The sequence below is a fragment of the Lissotriton helveticus genome, chromosome 1_2 (genome assembly GCF_964261635.1).
Source record: "Lissotriton helveticus chromosome 1_2, aLisHel1.1, whole genome shotgun sequence".
Lineage (NCBI taxonomy): Eukaryota > Metazoa > Chordata > Amphibia > Caudata > Salamandridae > Lissotriton > Lissotriton helveticus.
This window is the reverse complement of record NC_136058.1, coordinates 456686463-456713027: the sequence shown is the minus strand read 5'-3', so window position 1 is coordinate 456713027 and position 26565 is coordinate 456686463. Positions and strand designations below refer to the sequence as shown.

The window sequence follows — 26565 nt, the reverse complement described above, 5'->3', positions numbered from 1 at the left end:
AATTATTGGCCTACCGCCAAACATAAAACCCATAGATTACAATCATTAAATAAGTTATGTTAAAAAGAAGAAAAACAGGAACATGGATATATAATTCATTTCATTCTTTAAGAAAATATTTTAAAATTCATCACTAGGTACATTAATCACTAAGAACATTTTACAGTCTCAGGTGTCATAGGCCGAAATTACTGTAGGCTCATTTTACGGGCCCGAATTATCCACATCCAGTGGAGGAATTTAGCTATGGCTATAACTACGGCTTGGGAATTGTCAGTTCGTAAAATCCTGACAGCCTCACAACCCGTTTTGAGACCTAACTGGACACAAATAGGTTTTAACCAAGATCTCCTAGGTACCTTATATTCTGGACAGGCAAAGAGAACGTGCCCAATGACTTCCCGCTGATCGGGACAAAAGGGACAGGCCGAACCTCGCCATTTTGCAGTGAGAGCATTTAGTGGTAATGTCCCCACCCTAATCTGATGATATTTCTTCCTGTCCCCTGGGATGGTAATCCAGTCCCAGTAAGCCTCAAAGGCCGGAGAATGCTTAAGTTCTAGGAAATCAGCCGTAAAAGATGGTTCAATACAGCGGCCAAATCTCTTTGCCTCCAGCATGTTCCAGTACAGGTCTCGAAATGTTTTTCTAGGTGGAAAAATATTCCCTACTGGGTCATCCCACAATGGAGATAATCCCATAGCCTTGTATATTGCTTTTACCTCCTTCATCCATAGTATTTTATGGGCCTTATCGGAGTCTCTCACCTCGAGGAAGGCCCGTGCATACTGGGAGAGTTCTATATCTCTAAGAAGAGTATGCAATTGGGGACAGGTAGCAAAAATATGCACAATATCTGCTTCTGGAAAATTACACAGAGGGCAAGAAATCCCCGCGGTACCCCCCCCCCATTTTGCTATCCTAGCTGGGGTAAAGTCTAGCGAGTAAAGAGTTTTGTAGTGCTGTGCCTGCAAGGGAGCCGAGCAGAGAATTGTACATCCGAGATCTAGTGACTCCTGGAACCACTGTGGTTCAATACTCAATTTCTCAGCCCATTTGTCACTATATTTGCCTACATCCTCAGATTTACCTGCGGCTAAACATGCATAGAAACTACGAATCGAACAGTCATCACCTTTCCTTATTTTATCCATAATTTCATTACTACCAAACCCAGCAGGCCCTCCCTGTTTAGTATTCTGAAAGCTCCTGACCTGCAAGTATTTAAAAAAACTCCTACTGTCAATATCATATTTCTTAATTAGTTCTGCAAACTGTCCCACCCCAGTATCGTCCATGATATCCCCAATCTGTACTATCCCTTTATCAGCCCATCCGACCATAGTTGAGTCCGCAAAGACTGCTTCTGGGAAGGATATATTCCTATATAGTTTCGTATATCTATTATATCTCCCCAGTCCAGCTTTTTCAAAAAGGTATTCCAAATTTTAATAGCGGCGCTAACTGTCTTGAATCTCGTCCTCTTATGATATACAAAATCGATGCAATTCAAAAAACAGTTTTCCACCTCGACCCCAGAAACGCTGCATAGACCTCCGTGGAGCTGCTAGTAACCCTTTGATCAAAACCCCCACCCCCAATCAACCCCCACGTGTATTGTAGAGCCGCTGCCCAATAATATAGCCTAAAATCAGGGGCACCCAGACCACCTCGCTCTCTAGGAAGGGATAAACTTTTACGCCCTTCGTGTCTTGCCATGAGCCCAAATGAATCTGTTAAGGATTGCCTCCAGTGGATTAAACCACCTTGCTTCAAAATAGTAAGGAATAGCTCTAAAAAAATAAAGACATTTTGGGAGAACCAGCACCTTGATGACATTAGTACAGCCCACAAGGGACAGATGTAGATTATTCATTCTTTCTAAGTCTACCCTTACAGTTTTCATTAGAGGAATCATATTATTCTCCACCACCTTATCCACCTCGGCCGAGATCTCCCCCCCAAGTAGACTGCAGAACTGACGACTCGTAGATCATTACAGCATGTGTACCTATTTTTCACTATCTGGGTTTTATTTTTGTTTAATCTGTAGCCTGAGACCTGCCCGAACAATTGAGCTTCATCCTCCACCTCCCTAATAGCTAAGGTTGGTTTAGATGTTAAAATAGCCACGTCGTCCACGTAAGCCAGTGTTTTTACCTCCCTACCATTTGTCCTTAGTGGTGGAATATCGGGATTAGTTTCTAGGCTTCGCAGCAGAGGGTCCAGGTATAGTGCGAACAATAGGGGCAAGGAGGGGCATCCTTGCCGTCCCCCTGAAGACCTTAACTGCCGTCGAGTACCCCCTATTAACCCTGATCCTAGCAGTTGGTTCTTTATACAGGGTCTGGATAGCTTTTATGTATCCTTCTCCTAAACCACACCACCTCATTGTTGCCCAGAGATAATCCCAGGAGACCCGGTCGAACGCCTTCTCTGCGTCTAGAAACAGTGCTGCCAAAGAGTCTCCCGGGATTCCTGCTGCATCAAACATTGTGACTACCTGCCTGATGTGCTGGGTGGAGCCTTTGCCAGATATAAAACCATGCTGTGATGGGCTGACCAAACTCTCAATGATCCTAGCTAGCCTTTTTGCTAATATTTTGGAGAAGGTTTTTGCATCGGCATTCATTAATGTGATTGGCCTGTATGAACCTGGAGCTAGCGGGGATTTCCCTTTCTTTAAAATTACAATAATGTCCGCCCCACCCCATGAATTCCGGATCGATTCCCCCTGCTGAGCCTGAACCATGGTGTTAAACATATCGGAACCCAAAACTCCTTGAAAAACTTTGTAAAATTCTACCAGGATCTGGTCCGGGCCAGCGGCTTTGCCGGAGGGGAGGCTGTTCAAAGCTGAGGTGAGTTCCTCTAGCTGGATTGGTGAATCTAGAGCCATATTCTCTTCCTCGGGCAAGTTCGGAGGTTGAATAGCTCTGAGGTACCTTGCTATATCCTCCGCTCCCCTTTCCATATCCGGAGTATATAGATCCGTGTAGAATTTCCTAAACACTTCTCTCACCATATCTGGTTCAGAGATGGAATTACCCTGCCAATCAATAATCTCCTTGATGTCGGATGTAGCTAGTCTTTGCCTAGTACGTATGGCTAATATATGGCCAACTCTCTCGCTTAGCTCGTATGCATTTTCCTTTTTAGTGAGATAATTCTCCGCGGCTTTCTTGGCAATACATTCTGAGGCTTCTGCCCTAAGCGCAATAATTTTTAGCAGATGTTGCTCCACTGGAAGTTGCTGCTGGATACCTAGAGATAGCTCTTCTTCCACTCTGAGAAGACATTTGCACAGTTCTTCTACCTTAGCTTTCTCCTTCTTCTGTTTATATAATGCCAGCTCAGTGTCTCTCCCCTGATCCCAGCCTTGAAGGCATCCCAGACCATCCCCTGAGATGCTGTGCCCCTATTTACGTCCCAGCAGTTCTTAATCCACACCTCGATACTCTTACGATATTCCTCATCTTTTAACAAAGCTCTTTCAAAAGTTCAATGCGTATCCCTTCTTTGAGCTTGACCTATTTTAATCGTTAGAACCAATGGGCTATGGTCTGACACAACCCGGGGGTGTTTTTCAATCTGGGAGCCCAAAACCAAAGGGCTCGATACCACAAAATAATCCAGTCTGACCATGACTTTGTGGGGGGCGGAGAAGAATGTGCTGCCATCCATATACGGATGTAGCCTAGTCCGTGGATCTACTAAGGAATTATGCTGTACCATGTCTGCAAGTGCTCTATATGTTTTCTTCTTCCTCCCCAAATAATGTCCCCCTGGTTTTGTAAATGAGCTAGAAGGTCATGAATGTTAAAGTCGCCGCAGCAAACAATTGGCTCGGGCCATTGTGCCAGCTCTGTGTCTAGATATTGGAAAATATCGGGGTCATCCTCCGTTGAACCATATAATGTAGCCAGCGTGAGTTTCTCCCCCTTGTACTTTATTTCCATCAGTATCCATCTACCCCATTGATCCTCTTTCTTCCTAATAACGACCACATCCCTGCACCTACCCAACACCGCTACACCTCTAGTTCTTGTCCCCTGTTTAGTGTTTGACAATAGATTACACCCCAACTGCTCCAAAAGATACCCCTTCACCCCCTCTATGTGTGTTTCCTGTAGACAGATTAGGTCCAAACGCAGAGTTTTAAGCAGTGCAGCAACTCTAAGTCTCTTATTCCCATCATTAAGCCCACAGATATTAATCAATGCGATTCTGTATGTCATTAGAATACAACAAATGTCTTGCCTTCAAATAAAATGACTCATTAAATATACAAACCGAGTAACAACAAAGAAAGGCAACCATACTATAGTGTGTGTACTGTACAAGCTGTGCAATCTGAAAGTGCTCCCCTTTCCCGTCCCTCCCTTCACCCCCTCCCTCCCCTCCCAGCCCCCCCCTCTCTACGGGCAAATAGGTCAAGCATGACCTATGTGTGGCAACTTTTGAGTGAAGTAATCACCACCCACCCTCCTCCCATGTAACACCCATGTGTAATTCTAGACCACCCAAACCTAATCCTAGCTTTAGGGCATCTGAAGCTTCTCCTTTTTAGCCGCCCTTTTGCTTTCTGAGCTCATTAATATATTCCTGGGCCTTAATTTCGGAGGCAAACATCCTTGCATGGCCTTTTACAATAAATTTTAATTTTGCTGCATATAGCAGGTGTGCTACATGTCTGCAATTTTGGGATGGCGTGATCAGCTGTCTGAGCCTCCACCTTCTCTCCACAGTAGCATGGCAGAAGTCGGGGCATGCGAAGAAAGATACCCCTTCAAATGTGCGCCTTGCCTCTGGCCTTGCTTTATCCATTATCTCCTGCCTGGCGAGAAAATTACCAACATATACCAGGAGTGCTCTAGGCTTTGGATCTTGTGAGGCCCCATAGGTTTTCCTCTGCACTAGAGGAAAGCGATGTGCCCTTTGCACTTCATTTTCCCAGTTCCATGTTGTGACCTCAGGAAAAGCACCCTTAAGCATCCTAACCACGTATGCCCTAGCATCCTGCCCCTCAAGTCCTTCTGCAACCCCCAAAAGTCTTATGTTATTACGTCGCTGGCGATTCTCGAAATCTTCCATTTTCCATTGCATGTCCTCCGATATTTTCTCCTGCGCTTCTTTAAACTCCTGCCAGAGACTAACATCCTCTTCCAATCTGCCTGTCGAGCTCCTCCACATGAGAAACTCTGTCTGCCATTTCCCCATATAATTTATTCATTTTCTGCATGGAGCTCTGGATCTTTTTTGCCGCCACTTTAGCTCTGCGACTTTCAGATCTAGCCTCAGACTGCATCTGCTTCAGAGTTGTGTATAATAAGTCTAGTGAGGTGGTCTGAGGAGTATTCTCAATACCCCCTCCCTCAATCTGGGGGCTTTCAGCTGCATCCTCTTGATATAACAGGGAGGTTGCCGAGTAGTCCCAACAAAGCTTTGAGTCCGAACCTTGCGCTGTTGGGCTATGTGGGGAATTCATTTTAGATTTAGTCTTCTTTCTAGCTTTTTGAAAGTTTTTATGCGCTGGAGGAGCTTTCTGGACAGATGATTTTGTTTCAACCTCTGAGCCCGAGTCCGTGGTTGTGGACAAACTATCATCTCCCGCCTCGCTAGAGAGATAAGAGTCCGACTCTTCGTTCACTGAATAAAAGCATTCAGCCTCCGGTGTATCTGGGACCCCCCTTTACCGGGGGTTGGGACATTCCTTCTCCTGCCCCCTCACTGCTTGCCTCAATGCTTGCGCTGGCATTCCCGAAATTATTTCCCCCAGAGAAGCCTGCCGCCCCAGTGATTGTACCAATAGCCACTTTATAACTGATTTCAAGGTTTTCAGGGGTTTCAGTATTGTTAACGTTAGTTATAGAGTCTGCCCCCTTACTTGTGTGCTGCAGTTGTGGGCTCCTCGCGGGTCTGGCCATGTCGTCCTCTTGCCTTTTCCCCGCAGCTTCATCTGGTGTAGCAGTAAGAGCAGCATCCTCGACATGTGGCATGTTCTGACTTTGCCTCTGCCTCCGTTGTTGCTCAGCAACAGTATTCCCGGGATCGTCGGTTTGACCTGCCTCGTTCTCAGCCGTGCTGCCTGTCGATACTGGGTTCTCCGTGGCTTTAACTGGGAATGCCTCCTTTAGCGTAGATTGACGAAGTTGCTGGTCCTTGATGCCTGCTCCCGCTGATCTCGCTCCGGAGCCACCGCTAGCGATGTTTTTCACGGAATCCCTTGCCCCTCGGGTCTCGGTTCCAACGCCATTACCACGGGATATATCTGTTTGCTTTCCCACATTTTTCCTGAGTTGTGCTGCGGTTCGCGAAGCCGGTACTGGTGCCTCCTTGCTATCCTTGCCGCCGCTTGCTGGCGGAGGTCGCTTTGTGGGATGCATCTCCTTCTGCTGCTGCTTGATTCCTTTTGGCGCCATCACCACACCGTCCTGTAGATGCCGGATCCCGTCAGAGAGGGGGCGCAGAAGTCAGTAAGTCAAGAGTTTCACAATTCTATGTGTCCAGCGTGAGGGGGCCAGATTCTGTAAAAAGTAGGAGAGCTCAATCGCCCCAATCATGCCAGCATTCTTATGGTCAGTTTAGACCTTGGGAGGAGAGTGAGCTGAGTGCGACTGTCCTCTGCAGTCAATCAGCGGCCATCTTGCCCTCCAACAACGTCTCTAAGGTTTTTTAAATGCTAATTCCTAACTATAACGTGGCTGAAACCTATGGTTTTTTCAGTGAATTTCTAAGGTTTTTTAAATGCTAATTCCTAACTATAACATGCCTGAAACCTATGTTTTTTTCAGTAAATTTCTAAGGTTTTTTAAATGCTAATTCCTAACTATAACATGTGTCAAACCAATGGTTTTTTCAGTGAATTTGCAAGGTTTTTTAAATGCTAATTCCTAACTATAACATGGCTGAAACCTACGGTTTTTTCAGTGAATATATATATGAACTGGAAAACTAAACAGCCACTTCCTTTACAAAGAAATGGGAAGTTTGCATTTCTGCAACCTCTCTAATCAACACAACAACCACAAATACACACACCTACTTGCTACCATTCTTCACTGAGCTTATCAATTATTCTTCTTTAATTCAAATTCAAAGTGCAGGCCCTTTATTCAGCCTTCTTGGTAACTACTACCCATGAATAGCGGTGGATAATTAGCACACTTCCGTCCTTTCTTGCGTCTTTTCTACCACACACTGTGGCAGGTTTACAAGCCCCTTGCGCCACTTTTGCATCATTTTTCCCACGACCTTGTAAATCTGCCCAACTGTGTGTACTTTATGCACTAGCTTTCTTCCATAGATGTAGTACTAGTTTCTCTTGCTCCCACTGCAGAATCCAACACCCTATCTGTGTAATGACCTGCAAATTCAAAGATCCACTTCACTGACAATGCAGTAGGTAGTTAGCGTCCCTCCAGCCTTTCTTATTTTCCACACATACACACATATAATTACTGCATTCCTTAGCTGTGATTATCAACTATTCTTCTATTTTATATTCATATTTAAAGTGCAAGCCTTTTTGTTGTAACTACTGTTCCAGGAAATCTGCTCATACACAGAACTATGCATAAAGACTTAGGACCTCAGTGAATTATGGTGTACCAAAGCCCACCTTACTACACAAACCCCCTACCAAACTAGCAATCACTCACTCATAGGTTCTTCACCCTAGAGCAAAAACACCAATAACTAGTCAACCCAGAATATGTGACTTAAATTACATGAAGTAAACTGGATAACAAGAGCACTCTTTCATTATAGTCTTACACTAGTCCAAAACAAGATGTAAATAAAGACAAATGCAACTTTGAAATGTTTATTTCTAACACCATAATCTCATGCACAGTACCTTAGATAATACAACCAAACATATTATCAGAAACAAGGTTGTAAGCATTGTTACTATTCTATCAAATTCAAACGGAAAAAGCATCCTATAATGTTTAAGGTAAACAAATTTAAAATATACCTTCATTTCACCCTCCCTACCTAACAGATTAGTTTATAACTACACAAAGTCTCATAGGATTATATGGGCAGACCCACACCTCTGATAGTCAGCAGTAGTGCATCACATTCAGTGCTCCACAAACTGTCAAGATACGAATGTTCTCCAACTGTGTGTAACTTTGCCTCCACAATGCTTTATGAAACGCACAAGTATCAGAGGTGGCGACAGCTGCATATGTGTTATGGCTCGAACATGCAATGACCATTCTGAAAAAAAGACACAGTATTCAAGATAACCTTGATGTTCCATGCTCTCACTATACACACAAAACTAGCGAGGCAGTTTACAAATCTAGCATACCCAATTATTCTCATATAAACCAAAATACTTAGCGTTCTCTAAACAATATCACAAGTACATGTCGTGTGCAAAGCAGAGCAGGAAAACAAAAATAGTGTGTAAGCTTCTAATAAACCCATGCTAACTTAACAGGGTGTGACTGCTAGACTCAGCCCCATGGCACCCTTCCTTGATCGAAGCACGTGATATAAACGTGGGCGAATTTGGAACGCACAGAGCAAGCCTAAAAAGCAGAGTCTAGTTCACATTTCCCCCAAAAAGTTATTCGCTCTTTGATAGAAAGCAGTAGCTAAATAATAAAGAATACGTAGAAAAATCAAAGAGTCTTAATCCAACAGCGTGTAAGCACAGTATGTAGCAACAGCCTCCAAGAGGAAGTCATTTTTCTCATCTGAAAACATTTCAGCCATCCAATTCAATAGTGAGAATGAACATACATGTTCCTCAACGACCAGAGCCTCTATCACCATCGGAGGAAAACTCGGGTCATCTTCAATGTAACTGCGTGCCAAGAAGTCATGCGCCACTGCAAAAACATTCCAACGTCCCATTATTCCATGTGTCGCTGCTAAGGCCATAATCCCGCCACCAGAACAGAGCAAGTCATGAACCATTAAGGGGCTCAACAGCTGGTCATAATCCGCGTTGGGAGACACCGTACTGCAGAGACACAAATCCAGGACCCAGTCGAAATCGCAGCTCAGGCAATGGAACACAGGTTGAACGCATGTGAAAAAGGAGAATCGAAATGATAATCCATAAGCTGCGCTCAATGTAGCCAGAGGCAGCGACCGTAATAACTAAGCATTCGGTTGCGAACCATCAACAGCCGAGAAATATTGTCGTGTGCAGGAGGATGTGCATCCATATTTAAGTAAACAAATGAATACAAGCACACCGGCAACTAATGCGAGTATTAAGGGGAATCCACCAAAGATGCTGGAAAAAAATCGAATGAAAAAACACCGACAAGACACCACATATACTTGCTACAGAAGTCACAAGGCCACTGCTTCTAACTTTAAAAAAGTAAGGTAACCCCATAGTCAAGGACACATTAAAGATACTCTAAATTAACTCCCCAAAATTCAAGAGCACGTCTGTATTTAATAAAGCATGCACTTCTGTGCGGGTGTTTGCTACATGAAGGACAAATGTTTCTGTAGCAGATATAACAACGACCTCTTTTTGAGACAATAGCGCTCTTATACGACTCATTTGGTTGACTCTGCTTTCAAGGTCGAAATGGACAGCCAGATGGAAACATCCAGCCTCCCATGCAGAGGAGTTAATACAACTTTTTTTTAATCAATCCCAACTGTGTGTACTTTATGCACTAGCTTTCTTCCTTGAGACATCGCAGCTCTACCTGTTGAGAGCCACGGAACCCAGCTCATCTGCCTGGTGCCCCGTGAACAGATAATTTGCTGCACCAAAAAGATCCATTTTTAATCAATACTCTATCTTCAACCTTCCTGGCCATGACTGTTCAACCTGCTGGGATTGTAGCTCACCCATCTTAGGTCATATCTCTTTGTCCTTGGAAACATGGCTTCCTGATGAAGGCTTTTTAGCCGAAACGCGCGTAGGAACACGTTTCCTAGCCATGCCCTTTATCATTGTGATCTAATAATCATGTATTTTGTTTTGACCAGCTTTTCCCTTGACCTGATATTCATTGATCTGTTTTAGTAATAATATCTTTTTGATGTATTTTTCTGAATGATTGTATATGTATTGTCTCTGAAATATATTTATAAAAAAGTGAATTAAAAAGATTTTTTCATATATTTATCATCCCCAGTTGTACTTGATGTTTTGTGGTCATCATATTCGTTAGTTCACTAATTTTAGGTCCACCTCATTTATTCTGTTCCTAAATGTGCATATTTACCTTCATATCAAAGGTTATATTACAGTAAGAGGAGGCCTGCCACAAGGATGATGTTGTCAGTGATGTCATCAGGGATGTCATTTGATTTGTCATCAGTGATGTCATGAGTGATGTCACTGACCAGGTCATGAGTGATGTAATATATGACGTCATCAGCAGTGCATTGCGGACGCGCAAGCTTAACGGAGGAATTTCAAAGGTTTTGTATGAGAGAAATGTTCAGCTAACTATAACGTGTGAAACCTATGGTTTTTTCATGAATTTGCAAGGTTTTTTAAATGCTTATTCCTAACTATAACGTGTGTGAGACCTATGGTTTTTTCAGTGAATTTCATTTTTTAGATTATATTTCATATTCTTATTATAAAATAATAACAAAACTAAATTGCAAAGTAATTTTTGGATGAACTATTGCTTGACGTTGATTGCAAGTATAACACAGCTCCAGCAATTCTCTTGGGACCCTATGCTCACAATGCTGTATCAATCCTTACACCTGCTTCAAGCATGTGCAAGGTTTTGAGGCAGTATAAGCTCAAAAGTCACTGAATAAAATGTTATACATTTCACTCAGTCACTTTTACGAGGCCTTGCTGCACCCCCTTCTGCACAAGAAAGCCTCTTCTGGAATAGCGCTTTACAATGTAATACACCCTCCAGATGCTTAACATTGTTAATAGCACACACCATGGCACATCTTTTGCACCACCGCTGTGTCACAAAAATGACGCAACGGCTGTGTAAAAGAGGCACAAGGGGATTGTAAATCCGCCCCTAACACATACAAATTCACCCAGGCACTTTCACCAGCAGCGCAAATTGAAGCATACACTTGTAACATATTTATGTACATATGATACATTCAAGTGCTTCGGACATACTACAGTATACTATAGATAAATACCTTATAAATTTATGCTGTAGCAGTTCCTTATAGTTCTGCACTTTCACATTCTCCATACACTAGTAGCATATTCATTCATTCATTTATGAACTACACATTCATTCTGACAAACATTTACACACTACCATAGAAATATAGTTCTTTCTTTGACCAGTGAAGGTAATTCTAAAAAGAACTGGTTTTTTTTTGTGTTTTCTTCAACAAATTCCAACTGGAACAAAAGAATGAAAAAAAGAACAACTAATGTCGAGGACAGCAATGATACTGCATTCTGCATTTCAACAAGTCTATAGACCCCATAACACTCTATTGAATTCCAATCGAAGCTCATGTTAGATGTGAAGGACATCTAACATGAGCTTCGATTGGAATTCCACAGAGCATATTATCAAACCCATTATCGCCACTTTAGCGACAGTTTCCTGCCGATGAAGTGGCTATAATTTTGTCACCCAGGCTTGATATTATGGCCCAGAGTGCGTAGTGTACAGTAGCTTCTCCGTAAAATCTATATTTACCTCCGAGCAGTGACAACAGACAGCTTACAAAAGTCTGACAAACAGATCCACAACCTTATTACGCCACTTTTGAGTCACTTTTAACATGGGTAAAGTGATGCAAAGAGCTATTAAATATACGTCTAACTTTTCAAGAAAAAATCTCAACTCCAGACTCTGCGACACAGTTTTAATGTTGTTTTCTCCCTCTCTCTCACTCTCTGTGACATCATTTCTCTTTCTCTATTAAACTTAGACACTGCTGTCTTCGACGTGTAGAGGTGTAGAAGAATTGTTCAAAATAAGTTGTGACACCAACTGCCTGAAATGTTTACCCGCAAGGTTTATACAACGGTAAGCACAGAGGCCTAGATCTACAAAGCCTTCATAGGAATGCATTAGAAATAAGTCGCCATAACGGGCGTCAGTAACGCAATAGGCACTTCCATATAGACACCACTTGAACGCAGCACTATAAGAGAACTGGAATGTACGAGTCACACTGCACTCGTAAAACTGTAGAGTTACCAAAACTTATAGGGGCATGGTATAAACGGAAACTGCCGCTAAAGCGGCGAGAATGGGCTTGATAATATGCCCTTGTGAATTCCCCTAGTAGCGCAGGTTAACACCAGTTTCCTGCCGCTGAAACTGTGATAATTTTATCGCAGTTCTTGATAATATGCCCCATAATGCTTCAGCTCATTTACTCACATGTACATAATTCTAAACTCTAATTTTCTTTTTTCTTTTGCAGATTACCAATCGGACACCTTTTGGAATCCATTTCACAATTTGTTTATAACATTGTTTAAGTTATTTTTCCAGTTCTAATATAGTTATAATTGAGTTTCGTTTAAATGTATTATTTATTAAAAGTTAATTTTAAAAAAGTACATACTTCTTTTATTTTGTGGGGGAGGGGTATGACGGCCCACAATAAAAATAATGTTGAAATACTATAGTAAGATATTCAAGACTAGGATTGAAAACCACTGAGTTCTAACTAACAAATATAAAAAAACTACTAAAATGACGGTGGACGGAGTACGTAATCAACGTTTGGCACCTCGGCACTACCTTTCAAATAAATATATAATATTATAAATATTATGACTAAAAATACTGTACAAAAGTACAGCAGCGGATGACACACATGAACCGGGAAAAGAAAGCGACATATTTATTAACTGATATAAAGAAAGGTTTGCTTGTTGAACTTGAAGAAAAAGAAAACAAGGGCTTCGGGACAACACTGAGCATGTGAAGAGAGTACAACTGCTACACCAAAAAAAAAGAAAAGCTTTACATACTATCATAGAAATGATACATTATCGCCGCTTATATCGACAGTAAACTGCCAATAAAGCGGCAATAATGCACTTCATAATAGGCCCTTGTAACTTCCCATAGCAGCCCAGGTTCTGGTGTTAACCTGGGATCCTATGGTTATTCACAAGGGCATATTATCAAGCCCATTATCGCCGCTTTATCAGCAGTTTCCTGCCGATAAAAGCGACGATAATGTATCGCCTTTTGTTGATATTATGGCTTTTTTTATCCGTAAACTTACGTGCATATTATCAAGGACCGGTGTTAAAATTATCGCTGTTTTATTGGCAGGAAACTGCAGATAAAACGGCGATAATGAGCTTGATAATACGGCCTTGTTATTTCCCATAGAAGCCCATGTTAACACCAGAACATAGGCTTCTATGGGAATTTACAAGGACGTATTATCAAGCCCACCCTCCCAACATTAATAAAAAACTCCAGACAATGCAGGTACCCGGTCCCGGAGCTGGAAGGTCATTTTACATAACACTGCCCCAGAAATGTGGCATTCCCCGCAACGTGTACGGGGAGAGAGAGAGAGAGAGCTCAAAACATATTTTTTGTAACCCCTTGCATGCTGCTGCGAGTCTGCTCCTGTGCTGGACATTCCAAGCGTGGGTGTGGTCATGACGGCCCCCAGCCATCATCAGCGCACGAGCACTGTAGTGCATGACAGCTGGGGGCCGTCATCAGCATGCAAGGGGTTAAAAAGACCCGAAGGTTGCCGCTCACCGAGACTGCGGGGAGTACGGCCGTAACCCCCCCCCCCGCATACTTCAAAATTAAAACCAGAGGAGTGCTGTTCCCCAGTGCTCGGGGCACCTTACAAGCCCCCATTATGCAGAAATATTGCCCCCGTAATTTGCCCCCCTATGGACCTAATGAATAAAATTGACTTCTACTTTTTTTTCACCTTTTCCACCACGTAAAAGTACTGCACGAGTACCCCACCATTTTTTTATTTAAAAAAAAAATTGAGCCTAAAGATCCATATACCACCCCCTGACTAAGACTATAGGCTCAGAATGTTTCTACCCTGCCCCGTTTCCTTATTTCTCCACGTTGTTTTACTGTTTTCTTCTGACTCTTCTCTCCTGACAAACAACATGGCTGCCAATACTTCCTGGGTTGGAATATTCACAGCCAATCAGCATGCAGCTCCTGCTAGTAATTGTACGTATTTCCATACGCGTACGCCGCGATTTTTCTTTAAAAATAAAAAATATGAAATAGAGCCTAAACATCCATGTACGACCCCCTGAGTAAGCCTAGAGGGTCAGAATGTTTCTAGCCTACCCCCTTCCTCCCTTATTTCTCAACTTTGTTTTACTGTTTTCTTGTGACTCGGTTCTAGCTAGCGCCAAAGTTATTCCAAATAGAATGTTGTGGATTTCCTGATGGAAAGTAGGTCCTAACTATAATTACCTATTGGCGACCACCAGTAGGTAATATATATATAAATATATGCAGGAACAAACTCCAAACAACCTCTAATCCACACGGACAGGTGAAGTAGGTGAAGGACCACAGGATCCGGCAAATTATGTTATTTTATTCAGGTAAAATCATCGATGACGAGTTTGGGGCCCGCTGGCACTTGTTCACATATGGGTTACATAAACCAATTAGCATTTTTAAATGTAAAGAAGTGCACGCCCCCAAACATCACATTGCCGGTCATGTTGCCGTAGACATTGAAGAAATACTGTCTTATTTCATACTAAAACTTTCTTCATCTAGAAAACTAGTGCCATAAAGAGTTTAAAATACATAAATGTATAAAAAACAATAAAACTACTTATTAACAAAAAAATAGTTGTAGAAACAAGTTTTTTTGTAAAAATAGCAGATCAAATGCAATGTGCCTCACATATCAAACATATACTTTCTGTATAAATATAAGAAATAGAGTTAATAATTAAGGATAAATCCCACAAAATGGAGGCAACTAACCTTGTCTACATAGGTTATTGATGGCATAAAGTTCTCTTACTAATCAAATAGACAGTACCAGATGGTAGGTATTATTACACTGAAGTGCAATGATCTATTTATAATTTAGCAGCATTAATGATTTTGTGCAAAACTGTGCGAAAATGGTGCAAACATTATATAAAGTGCAAACCGTATGATACAAATTTGATGTGTAAATATTGTTAACAAAAAAATTAACCATTGCTGGATCCCATTGTTAAAATCATATAAATAACATTTATAAAATTCATCATAACAGTTATAAGTGCAAAATTTGGAGATGTAAAAAAAAAAAATTCTTAGTTTTTTTCTCCTTTTCGTGTATACCAGCGGTCATTCAAGTTAATAATTATAAACCTTCATGATAGGGAATCAATTCATGAGAATAAAGTATAGTCAGAATTAACTTATAGCTTCAAAACAAAATATTGTATATGTATATGCAATGCCTATATAGGACGCGAATAATAAGTTAATAGGGGAACAGCATTTTAACTAATTTCTAGTATTGATTTACAAGAAATTATACATATCTTCTGTATTGTTCAACCCGTTAGGCACTTACTGTCAAATTCTAAAACATGGAGGTTTCAAGCTGCCTCAACTGTTGTTCTCGATTTCCTCCTCTACGGGATTTAGGAATTGCACCTACCACATAATATTTCAAACCAAACATGCTACGTCATTGTTATGGATTCTTTTGAAATAACGTTCCACTGGGTAGGCTGGATTGCTATGTAAAATAAGTCTGAGATGCTGTAGAATCCTGACATGCACCTGTAACTTTGTGCTACAGATGTAGTTTAGGAAACAGGTGCATGTCAGGACATAAACAGCAAATTCTGTCTTATAGTTGAAGCTGCCGGGAATAGCTATTTCCTGGGAATTGAAAGGTATCTGATAATGAGTTTTATTGGTTCCAAATTTTCAACGCTCGGCACACTGAGCATTTACGAAACTCTTTTGCTGGTTGAAGCCACATAGTGCTTTGTCAAGAACCGATCCAATACTTTTAGCTCTTCTAAATGTAATCATAGGAGTTCTGGGTAATTTAGAGCATAAGACTTCATCAGTTAGCACTATTGGCCAGTTTTTCTTTATAATATTCCTGATTTTACTTTCCTCATTGCTAAATGTAGTGATTAACTGAGGACATTCTCCAATCTCTTTGTTATCATTGATTTCTGGATTTATATCAGAAATTTCGGTACCATTAAGCTTGGAAGAAATAAGCTTTCTCTATGCCATAAATTGGCCGTAAGCTATTGCTTGATTAAGAATAGTGTCCGAATAGCCGCGCACCTTTAATCTTAATATCATATCTTTCAAACATATTTCAAAATCAATGGTAGAACTGCTTATTTTCGTCAATCTAAAAATCACCCCATAAGGGATACTAGCTATGGTGTGCTTGTGATGCAAACTGGTAGCGTGTAGCGTGGTATTTCCAGCAGTAGGTTTTCTAAACAGGGTAGTCTCTATTCTGGCATTCTTAATGTAAATTTTCACATCTAAAAATTCTATATCACATTTATTAATATGAGATGTGAAATTGAGAATGAGGGAATTACGATTTATATCTTCAACAAAAAGTAAAGCTTCCTGCTCATCTCCTTGCCATAGAATAAAAATGTCATAGATGTATCTAAGATAGCTTACTATCTTTTCGTTGACCCATACCATGTGTTCTGTGTTTAGGACCTGTTCCCATCGCCACACCTCTGAGTTGTTTAAACAACTCCTTTCCGAAAAGAAAGAAGTTGTTGTAGAGACACCATTCAATGAGACTGATAATGACCTTATTGTGTTCATGATATTCAAAAGATCTTTTTCCCAGAAAGTGTGCAACAGCTGACAGCCCTTTTACATGATCTATGCTCGTATATAAAGACTCTACATCTAAAGTTATTAATAACATATCCTCATTCCATTCTAGATCTTTAATTTTCTCTAAAAAATCACTAGTTTCTTTTACATAGCTGGGTAGATTTTTTACAGCATCTTGCAGAAAGAAATCAATATATTGGCCAACCTGTTCACTGACACTGTTAATGGCCGAAATAATTGGTCTTCCTGGTGTTGGAATTATACCTTTGTGAACTTTAGGAATCAAATATAGCACAGGAAGGACAGGGAATTCATTGTGCATAATTTTAAATTCCTCTGTTGAAATTAAACCTTCCCTCTGCCATTTGGATAACAGTTATGTTGAGTCTATATTGCCTTAGCATATTCTTTGTGTGTAGATTTTTCATAACAATTGACATCATTCAATTGCCTGTTTGCTTCATTGATGTATTCTTTCCTGGGCCAGATGACTAAATTACCACCTTTGCCTGAGTTTTTTATCACGATTTCCGGTCCCCAGTAGGTAGTTATAGTTAAGACCTAGTTTCCATAAGAAATCCACTACATTCTATTTGGAATAACTTTGCCGCCGATTGACGAATCTTCGTCAAATTCTCCAAGAAGATGGCCTGCTCAGTTCCGCTCCTTCCCCTGAAAGTTTGATTCATGAAGCGGGGGCCGAGAAAAAAGGGGGTCCCAAAACGTGTTTTCCCCATGCAATTTTCCATAGGGACCATTAGACACGGCTACAGCCCGAACTTCTGAACGGAATTACACCAAAAAAAGTAGAGTTTGGTCCGTAGATTGTGCTTTTTGTTAAATGGTGTAAATCATTTCAGTAGTCCCTAAGAAAATCAAAAGTATAATCATAGATATATATCCGAAGTTGTACCATACGCGTACTATCGGAAGCTTTTACGCGTACCATTATGAGCACAAGCTGCATGCTAATTGGCTGAAAACTGTCAGTCAACACTCCAAACCAGAAAGTGTTGGCAGCCATCTTGTGCCTTGGTTGAACCGAGGCACAAGTAAATTGAAAAACAAGTGCGCAAAAAGCACAAAGGGAGCAGGGTAGAAGCACCCTGACCCCCAAGTGCCAATTATTATTATTATTTTTTAAATCACGGGATACTCGTAGGGTGCGCATACCACGTGAACATTTTTTAACAAATTGAAGCCCGCTTTATTGTTAACTAGCCCCTGGGGGGGCTAAATAAAGGGGACAATGTCCTGTTTATAATGGGAGGCCTAAAGGGACCCCTCAGCCCCAGGGACCAATACCCCCTGGGGCTTAAACAACATGTATGTGGGTGGGGCGCACGGCCCCTTCGCAGCCCCGGGGACTGCCACTCCTTGGGGCTTGTTTTTTTTTTTTTTAAACCTGTGGGGGGGCTTAATCCCGGCAATCGCCACCTCCCCAGAAATCTATTATTGAAAATAGGGGGGTCCGTGAAGGACTCCCCAGCCCCGGAGACCACCACCCCCGGGGCTTTTAAATATTGGGAGGGGGACCACGTGGCCTCCTTCCTGGAGCCTTGTGGTGGCCCTGGGGATGGCCACCCCCCAGGGCCGGCTCCTGCAGTGTCCTGGGGTGCCTACCCCAGGACTCTGTAGTTTGCTATGATAGGGCGGGAACCTCACCGCTCCCGCCCTACCATAGCAAACTGCTTTCCTATTTGGAAGAGAGAGCAAGTTAATCTGCTCTCTCTTCCAAATAGGAAAGCAGATTGCTTTTCCTCAGGGGGAGCAGCATGTAAGCTTTTGTCCCTGATGAAAAGCAATGCTGGCTTATTTATAAATGTAAATATATATCTGTGTTAATAAATAGATTTTTATGCAAATTTATATATATATATCATATGATATAAAATGATTTTAAAATACAGGTGTTGTAGCTTTTTCCTGTCTTGTCTTTGTCTGTGTACCTATTTCGTCAGAGAGGAGATAATACAGGCTATGTCAGACGGGAGCTTATACAGGTCTATTCTAGGTTGGCAGTCTATGTTGAGAAGGGTTCGGCTGGCGGTGTTGGGGAGTAGGTAATATTTCTGCAGATATTATTTCTGTTCCCGTGGTTTTGTGTATCCCCTAAGTCTAAAGGGAGCTTATACAGGCCTATTCTAGGTTGACAGTGTGTGTTGACTAGGGTTCGGCTGGCGGTGATGGGGAGCAGATAGTATTTCTGCTCCCCGTGGTTTTGTGTACTCCCTAAGTGTAAAGGAAGTTTATACAGACCTATTCTAGGTTGGCAGTCTGTGTTGAGTTGGTTCCGCTGGTGGCGATGGATAGCAGATACTTGAGTCAGAAGGGAGCTTATACAGGCCTATTCTAGGTTGGCAGTGTGTGTGGACTAGGGTGATGGTGTTTGTGTACCCCCTTTGCAGTTCCTTAAACATTGTAACATATAATTTCTGCACAATCCTTTCTCTGTTTGACAAATGAGTGTTACCCCCAGTGTCTTTGTCATCAAGTATATTTTTATTTCTTTGCTTTATTTGAACTCTGCTTTTTTTACAGTATCTTTCGACCTTTTATCGCAATCAGTTCCACAGTGTAGTGTCCGTTCGTTCCAGTGTTCTTAGCCTAGTTGTCTTTTTCTAACTTGCCAGTTTGTGTACAAGATCCGCCGTTCGATTTGTGCAGCCTTGTTTTGTGTATCTTCTTTTGTGCAGCTTTCTTTTGTGTTTCTTGTTTTATATCTGACCTTGGGTCTTCAGTGCTTGATCCAGTGTCCTGAACAAAGCTGAACATCTGTACGCATGTAGTTTACGCCTTCACCACTCATGGACCCTCCTGCCCCTTTTTGCCACCGCCTTTGGTAGGCCTTATCCATTAAATCTTTTCACTTGAACGTGGTCTTTCTCCAGTGTATTCTCATCATAGTCCAAGCACATACAATGCATCATTTCAACTGCCCTTGCCCACTCTGTGTGGTGGTAACGCTACCAGATATTGCACCTTGAGTGTACCCGCCCTCAAAACGTCTCCATTGGCCATTGTACATGTAGACCGTGAACCACAGTTTTCATCCATTCTTGCATACTGAGCTGAAACCTCCAATCTCTGTTTTTCTTCTCCTACTTTCCACATTTAAATATTCAAATTCTCTTGGAAAGACCTTACCAACACTTTCCAGAGAAAAAGTAGGAAGCTGTAATGCGCTTGGGTTGCACTGTTCATTGTTGTTTCGCTTTGTGTGTCATGACAATCATAGGGACCATATTCCTGTATATCTTAAATAAAGCACTTGACAGAATGCATATTGACACTGTATTTATTTATTGCATATTTTCAAAATAATTTACACTTAAGGTCAAAATTAGTTCTTTCATTGCCAAAATAAATATTAAATACATTCCATTGAAAGCACCATGTACGCCGATATTATAGTAACAAAGTTGTAGAAATATTTTTAATGTATCAATTATTTTCCGTCAGCACCTAAAACAGTGATCTTATAGTAAAGACGGTTTTAAAATAGTTACAATGTAAGTGAGCACCTCCAACACTGATATTACAGTAAAGATATTTTTAACAGTTTCAATATATCCCAAAACATTTTATGTGAGCACCTTAAACGTCGATATTACAGTAAAGAAGTTGTAAAAATAGTTGCAGTATAGCTCAAAATATTGAATGTGAGGACTGCAAACAGTGATACAACAGTAAACAAGTTGTGAAAATATTTTCAATGTATCAGAATAACTCATTTCACTTAATTGAGAACATGTTTCTTTACTACTGACAGATCTTAGATATTGCAAATGGCAAATGTCACTTACACAGTAAGCATTTCTTCTTGGCATGTAGTGCTGTATTTTCACATGGTTTCTACAGTCCTGTCAACTCATGTTATATTGGGATGTTTGCCAGTTGTTTATCTTTGAAGAAGTCTATTTAGTCACGTGGTAAGGCTTTCTCCTTTTTTTGATGAAATTGTGCCTGGGATTATACTCTTTTGTTAGTCATAGAAACAGCATGTCACCCATCCCACCCATCCCACTCGTTCTCAATGGGGTTCCCTTATAGACTTTGTAATCATCTGTTAATGTACCTCAGCCTAACTGTTATCATGTCATCAGCATCAGAAAAATGTTAAGCTGGAGGGGCCCGCCAATATCCTGAGAAACTCACGCTTCAAGACTATCCAATTTTACATATTACACCGAGCATATTTGTCACCAGACAAAATTAACCAATATTTCGCAATCAATACATCCACGTGCCCACGATGCTCTCAGGCAGATGCGAATATCCTTCATATGCTCTGGACCTGCCCCAGGATACTGACATATTGGCACACCGTAACAACGCAGCTGACAAAAGGGGTTGGTGTAGAACTACCGCACACATGGGAGGCATGCTTGCTTGGATTATATAAAAGAACAAAACATAACAGAGTCCCTGCTAGATTCTGGGATCTGGGACTCATCACAGCCAAGAGACTTCTCACCAAACATTGGAAAAACAGGGACCCACCACACGTCAGGCATTGGCGCACCTCCTTCAATACCTGGGCGGTTGCGGAAAGTGCCACCCTTCACAGGGAGGAAACGGCGGGACTGAGAGATTTCCCAATATTGCAACTCTGGGATGACACTTTGAAATCCTTCCAACGGGCGTGTCTTGACCAGGGAGTCGCAATACATACACCTAACCTTAAGGGGTTACCCTAGATGACAAGTCTCCTAGACATGAATCATGATTAGAGAAGGGCTGGAATGACACACTCATATGTTATGAGCCACACTTATGGCCGATCCAGATGACAGCTTACTCCTTAACACTCCACTGGACATACAACTGCTACACCTGACGGGCGCATGTTTTGGGAAATATACCACTAGCTCAGTTCCTCAACACTTTCTTCCATCCCGTCGAGGACCCACTGCTCTATGGAGATGGGAAAAACTCTCATATACGAAGTATTATGTGGAACTTTTGTTTTATTTCTTCTTTCTTTTACCCTTTCCAAATTAATGGTTGCGGCATGAAAACAATGTCCTGTACAACATTATTGATGTTTATATCTACTACTGTAAACTGAAAGGATGGCTTATTATATTTCCTCAATATTTTGCATTGTATTGTGATCATGCACTGAAAACTTAATAAAAGATATTCAAACAAAAAATCAGAAAATTGTTAAGGCCTGCCATATGAGTGATTGATAGGTTTATATGTGTCAGTGAGTAAATAAAACCATTACAAGATTGCTTGTTTTAAATGTTGTTTCACTTATCGATCTATAGACCTGAACGATTATGTATTGTAACTGCAGCCACAGTTGACCGTCAGAACACATCAGACAAGCTATCAGATGCAATATGACAAAATCAAAAGCGAATAGCAATATGCTTCTGACGGGCACTAGGGACGCCTTCGGTAGGCATTCATAAGTGTCATCCCTAAAAGTCCTCTTTCCTATTTACAACTATTCTGAAGATAAGTATTCTAAAGAACTAAGCTATTAACATAAAGCCATGTATCTTCCACAAGTTAACGTTTATTAAAACCATATTGGAAGTATCATTACCAGTATGCAAAAACAGCTGTCTTGTTGCTTTTGGTTACATTCTACAACTATGTGCTATTGGTCAGTTGGGACGCTTCAATTGCTGTAGGAAAATCCTTTAGAGACATACGAATGGTTATGTGAAGTATTTAGCATTCATTAATGTTTTAAAGATAAATAAGAAGTCTTAAGGAGATAACGGAAAGTTTTCTAGGGAAAGATTATCTCAAATTTAGTAAAAAGTCTTGATAGGTCTGAATGTTGGCACTCAGTGAATCATGAACTATTATAGTGTTGGTTAAAAGTTTCAAAATTGGGAAAAAAACATTATAGAAATTAGAATTTTAGTATGGAGAGTTTACATTTTATGGTACAGATGTGTGCTATACATAGATTTTAGTAAGTTGAGAACTTGGATGAAGAACAAGAAAGAAAGTATCCTTTACTGTTTTTAAAAGATGGAAGATATCCTGGTCATCACCAACATAAGGCCCGCATAACCGTGCTGCCTTTTTTAATAACATAAGAACTTTTTTAATGTAGGTGAGTGGGGGTGTGTGTCTGTGTTAAAATGTAAAAATGTTTGTAATAGTTTCATTTAAGCACATACAGAGAAAGAAATCATGCAAAATACTTCCAAACGTCCAAACTATGTACTCTACATAACCTCTGGACGATTGCATGTCCCTCTGAAGACGACAAAACGTTCAGATGTCTCCACTATCAACTTTCGATGCTACTTTCTGTGACTATCATGGTGACCCCGGGTAACGGGCAATTAGGGTTCGAGTCCAGAGAGGGAGCCTCCCCATCAACTTCCTGCCCTCCTCCCATCTTGATGTTGTGTGTGGATTGTGTGGATGCTGAATAGGATGAAAAATAAGAAAGGCAGCCAGTGCGCAAATTACCCACTGCCTTCAGCCGGGCTGGTAGTTACAAAAAGTCTCTATTAAGGGCCTGCACTTTGAATTAGAATATGAAAAATAAGAATATTTGATAAGCACAGCCAAGAAAGGCAGCAGGTAGGTGTGTGTATGTGTGTGTATTGTGTGGATGCTGAAGAAGGTGAAAAAAAAGAAAAATGCAGCAAGTGTGCAAATTACCCACTGCCTTCAGCAGGGGTAGTAGTTACCAAAAAAGGCTCTAAAAAGACCTGCACTTTGAACTAGAATATGAAATAGAAGAATAATTGATAACCACAACCAAGAAAGGCAGCAGGTAGGCAAATTACCCACTGCCTTTATATTGCTAGTTAATAATTTCAGAATTTATATCTTCCAAAAATTTGACCTCATCAAGTGCACCTATAAAATTATCATAAAAGCTTTCATCTTCGAAATTACAGCTGATATCTGCAGTACTGATGTCCAGTACTTCAGTCTCGCTGCCTGTTAGAGGTAGGTTTAGGTTTTTTTAATGAAACTGTTCGTCATTTCCAATGTGTCTTCGGTATTATTTTGAATTACAATATGAAATAGAAGAAGAATTGATAACCCCAGCCAACAAAGGCAGCAGGTAGGTGTGCTTCAGTGAGTGGATGCTGAATAAGATGACAAATCAAAAAAGGCAGCAGACGCGGAAACTACCCACTGCCTTGTCAGGGAAGCGGGTGTTTGGTTTTCCATGCCATTTTACAGACTGAGAGTCGGATTCCCCAGTGGGAGCCTAAGAAAGGGCTACCACATCTAAGGAAGCAAGCAAGTGCAGAAAGTACATATTTCCGACACTGGGTGGTAGGGTTAAAAAATAACAACACCGTCCCCTTTTCGGGGCCTGTCATTAGAATTTGAAAATTACTCAGCAACTGCAGCCAAGAAAGGCAGCAGGTAGGTGTGTGTATGTGTGCATGATATGTGGACGGTGTGGATGATGAATAAGGTGTAAAATAACAAAGGCAGCAGACGCGCAAACTACCCACTGCCTTGTCAGGGAAGTGGATGTGTGGATTTCCAGTCCATTACACAGAGTGGGAGTCGGATTCCGCAGTGAGAGTCTTGAGAAACGGCTACCACATTCAAGGAAGCAAGCTAGTGCACAAAGTACACACTCCCGACACTGGGTGGTAGGGTTGAAAAATAACAATACTGGCCCCTTTCCGGGGCCTGTCATTAGAGTTTGAAAATTACTGGGCAACCGAAGCCAAGAAAGGCAGCAGGTAGGTTTGTGTATGTGTGGAAGATGTGTGGATTGTGTGGAAGATGAATAAGGTGAAAAATAAGAAAGGTAGCAGATGTGCAAACTACCTAGTACCTTGTCAGGGAAGTGGATCTTTGGATTTCCACTTCATTACACAGATTAGGAGTCGGATTTCGCAGTGGGAGCCTGAGAAACGACTACCTCATCTAAGGAAGCAAGGAAGTGCACAAAGTACACACTCCCGACACTGGGTGGTAGGGTTGAAAAATAACAATATCTGCCCTTTTCCGAGGTCTGTCATTAGAATTTCAAAATTACTCGGCAACCGTAGCCAAGAAAGGCAGTAAGTAGGTGTGTTTCAGTGAGTGGATGCTGAAGAAGATGAAAAATCACAAAGGCAGCACATGTGCAAACTACCCACTCGCTTGGCAGGGAAGAGGGTATTTGGTTTTCAATGCCATTATACAGACTAAGAGTCAGATTCCGCAGTGGGAGCCTGAGAAACGGCTACCACATCTAAGGAAGCAAGCAAGTGCAGAAAGTACATACTCCCGACACTGGGTGGTTGGGTTGAAAAATAACAATACCGGCCCCTTTCTGAAGCCTGTCATTAGAATGTGAAAATTAGTCGTCAATCACAGCCATGAAAGGCAGCAGGTAGGTGTGTGTATGTGTGGATCATGTGTGGATTGTGTGGAAGATGAATAAGGTGAAAAGTAAGAAAGGGAGCAAGTGCGCAAATTACTATCTGCCTTCAGCCGGGGTAGTAGTTACCAATAAGGCTCTATAAAGGGCCAGCGCTTTCAATTAGAAAATGAAATAGAAAAATAATTGTTAACCCCAGCCAAGAAAGGCAGCAAGTGCGCAAATTACTCACTGATTCACTGGATCATGTGTGGATTGTGTGGAAGATGAATAAGGTGAAAAACAAGAAAGGGAGCAACTGCGCAAATTACCCACTGCCTTCAGCCAGGGTAGTAGTTACCACTAAGGCTCTATAAAGGGCCTGCACTTTGAATTAGAATATGAAATAGAAAAATAATTGATGACCACAGCCAAGAAAGGCAGCAAGTGCACAAATTACCCACTGCCTTCAGTCGGAGTAGTAGTTACAAAAAAAGGCTCTATAAAGGGCCTGCACTTTGAATTAGAATGTGACATAGAAGAAGAATTGATAACCCCAGCCAAGAAAGGCAGCAAGTGCGCAAATTACCCACCGTATTCAGCCGGGGTAGAAGTTACAAAAAAAGGCTCAATAAAGGGACTGCACTTTGAATTAGAATATGAAATATTGGAATAATTGATAAGCACAGCCAAGAAAGGCAGCAGGTAGGTGTGTGTATGTGTGAATCATGTGTGGATTGTGTGGAAGATGAAGAAGGTGAAAAATAAGAAAGGGAGCAAGTGCGCAAATTACTCACTGCCTTCAGCCGGGGTAGTAGTTACAAAAAAAGGCTCTATGAAGGGCCTGTACTTTGAATTAGAATATGAAATAGAAGAATAATTAATAACCCCAGCCAAGAATGGCAGCAAGTGCGCAAATTACCCACTGCCTTTAGCCGGGGTAGTAGTTACAAAAAAATGCTCTAAAAGGGCCTGCAGTTTGAATTAGAATATGAAATAGAAGAATAATTGATAACCCCAGCCAAGAAAAGGCAGCATGTACGCAAATTACCCACTGCCTTCAGCCGGGGGAGTAGTTACAAAAAAAAAGCTCTATAAAGGGCCTGCAGTTTGAATTAGAATATGAAATATTAGAATAACTGATAACCACAACCAAGAAAGGCAGCAGGTAGGTGTGTATGTGTGGATAATGTGTGGAAGATGAATAAGATGAAAAATAAGAAAGGTCGCAAGTGTGCAAATTACCCACTGCCTTCAGACGGGGTAGTAGTTACTAAAAAAGGCTCTATAAAGGGCCTGGAATTTGAATTAGAATATGAAATGGAAGAATAATAAATAATGATAATTAAGTCAATTGACTGCCTCCCACAGCAGAGAACCTCATTGCAAAATTTGCAATGCATGACTAAGTCAGCAAAATCTGGTGGAATATCCGGATGTGGACTGCTTTCCTCTGTGGGTGGTGTTCTTGAAGTGCTGGGAACAGCAAGTGGAGGATTGTCTCGTAGCCTTTAA

General features: G+C 41.3%; 1 protein-coding gene across 5 annotated transcripts in view; it reads right to left on the bottom strand.

Annotated features, from left to right (window-relative positions):
- LOC144807723 (uncharacterized) overlaps positions 1 to 26565 on the bottom strand; it is a 1505442-nt gene that overhangs the window by 287794 nt on the left and 1191083 nt on the right. The window lies entirely within an intron of this gene.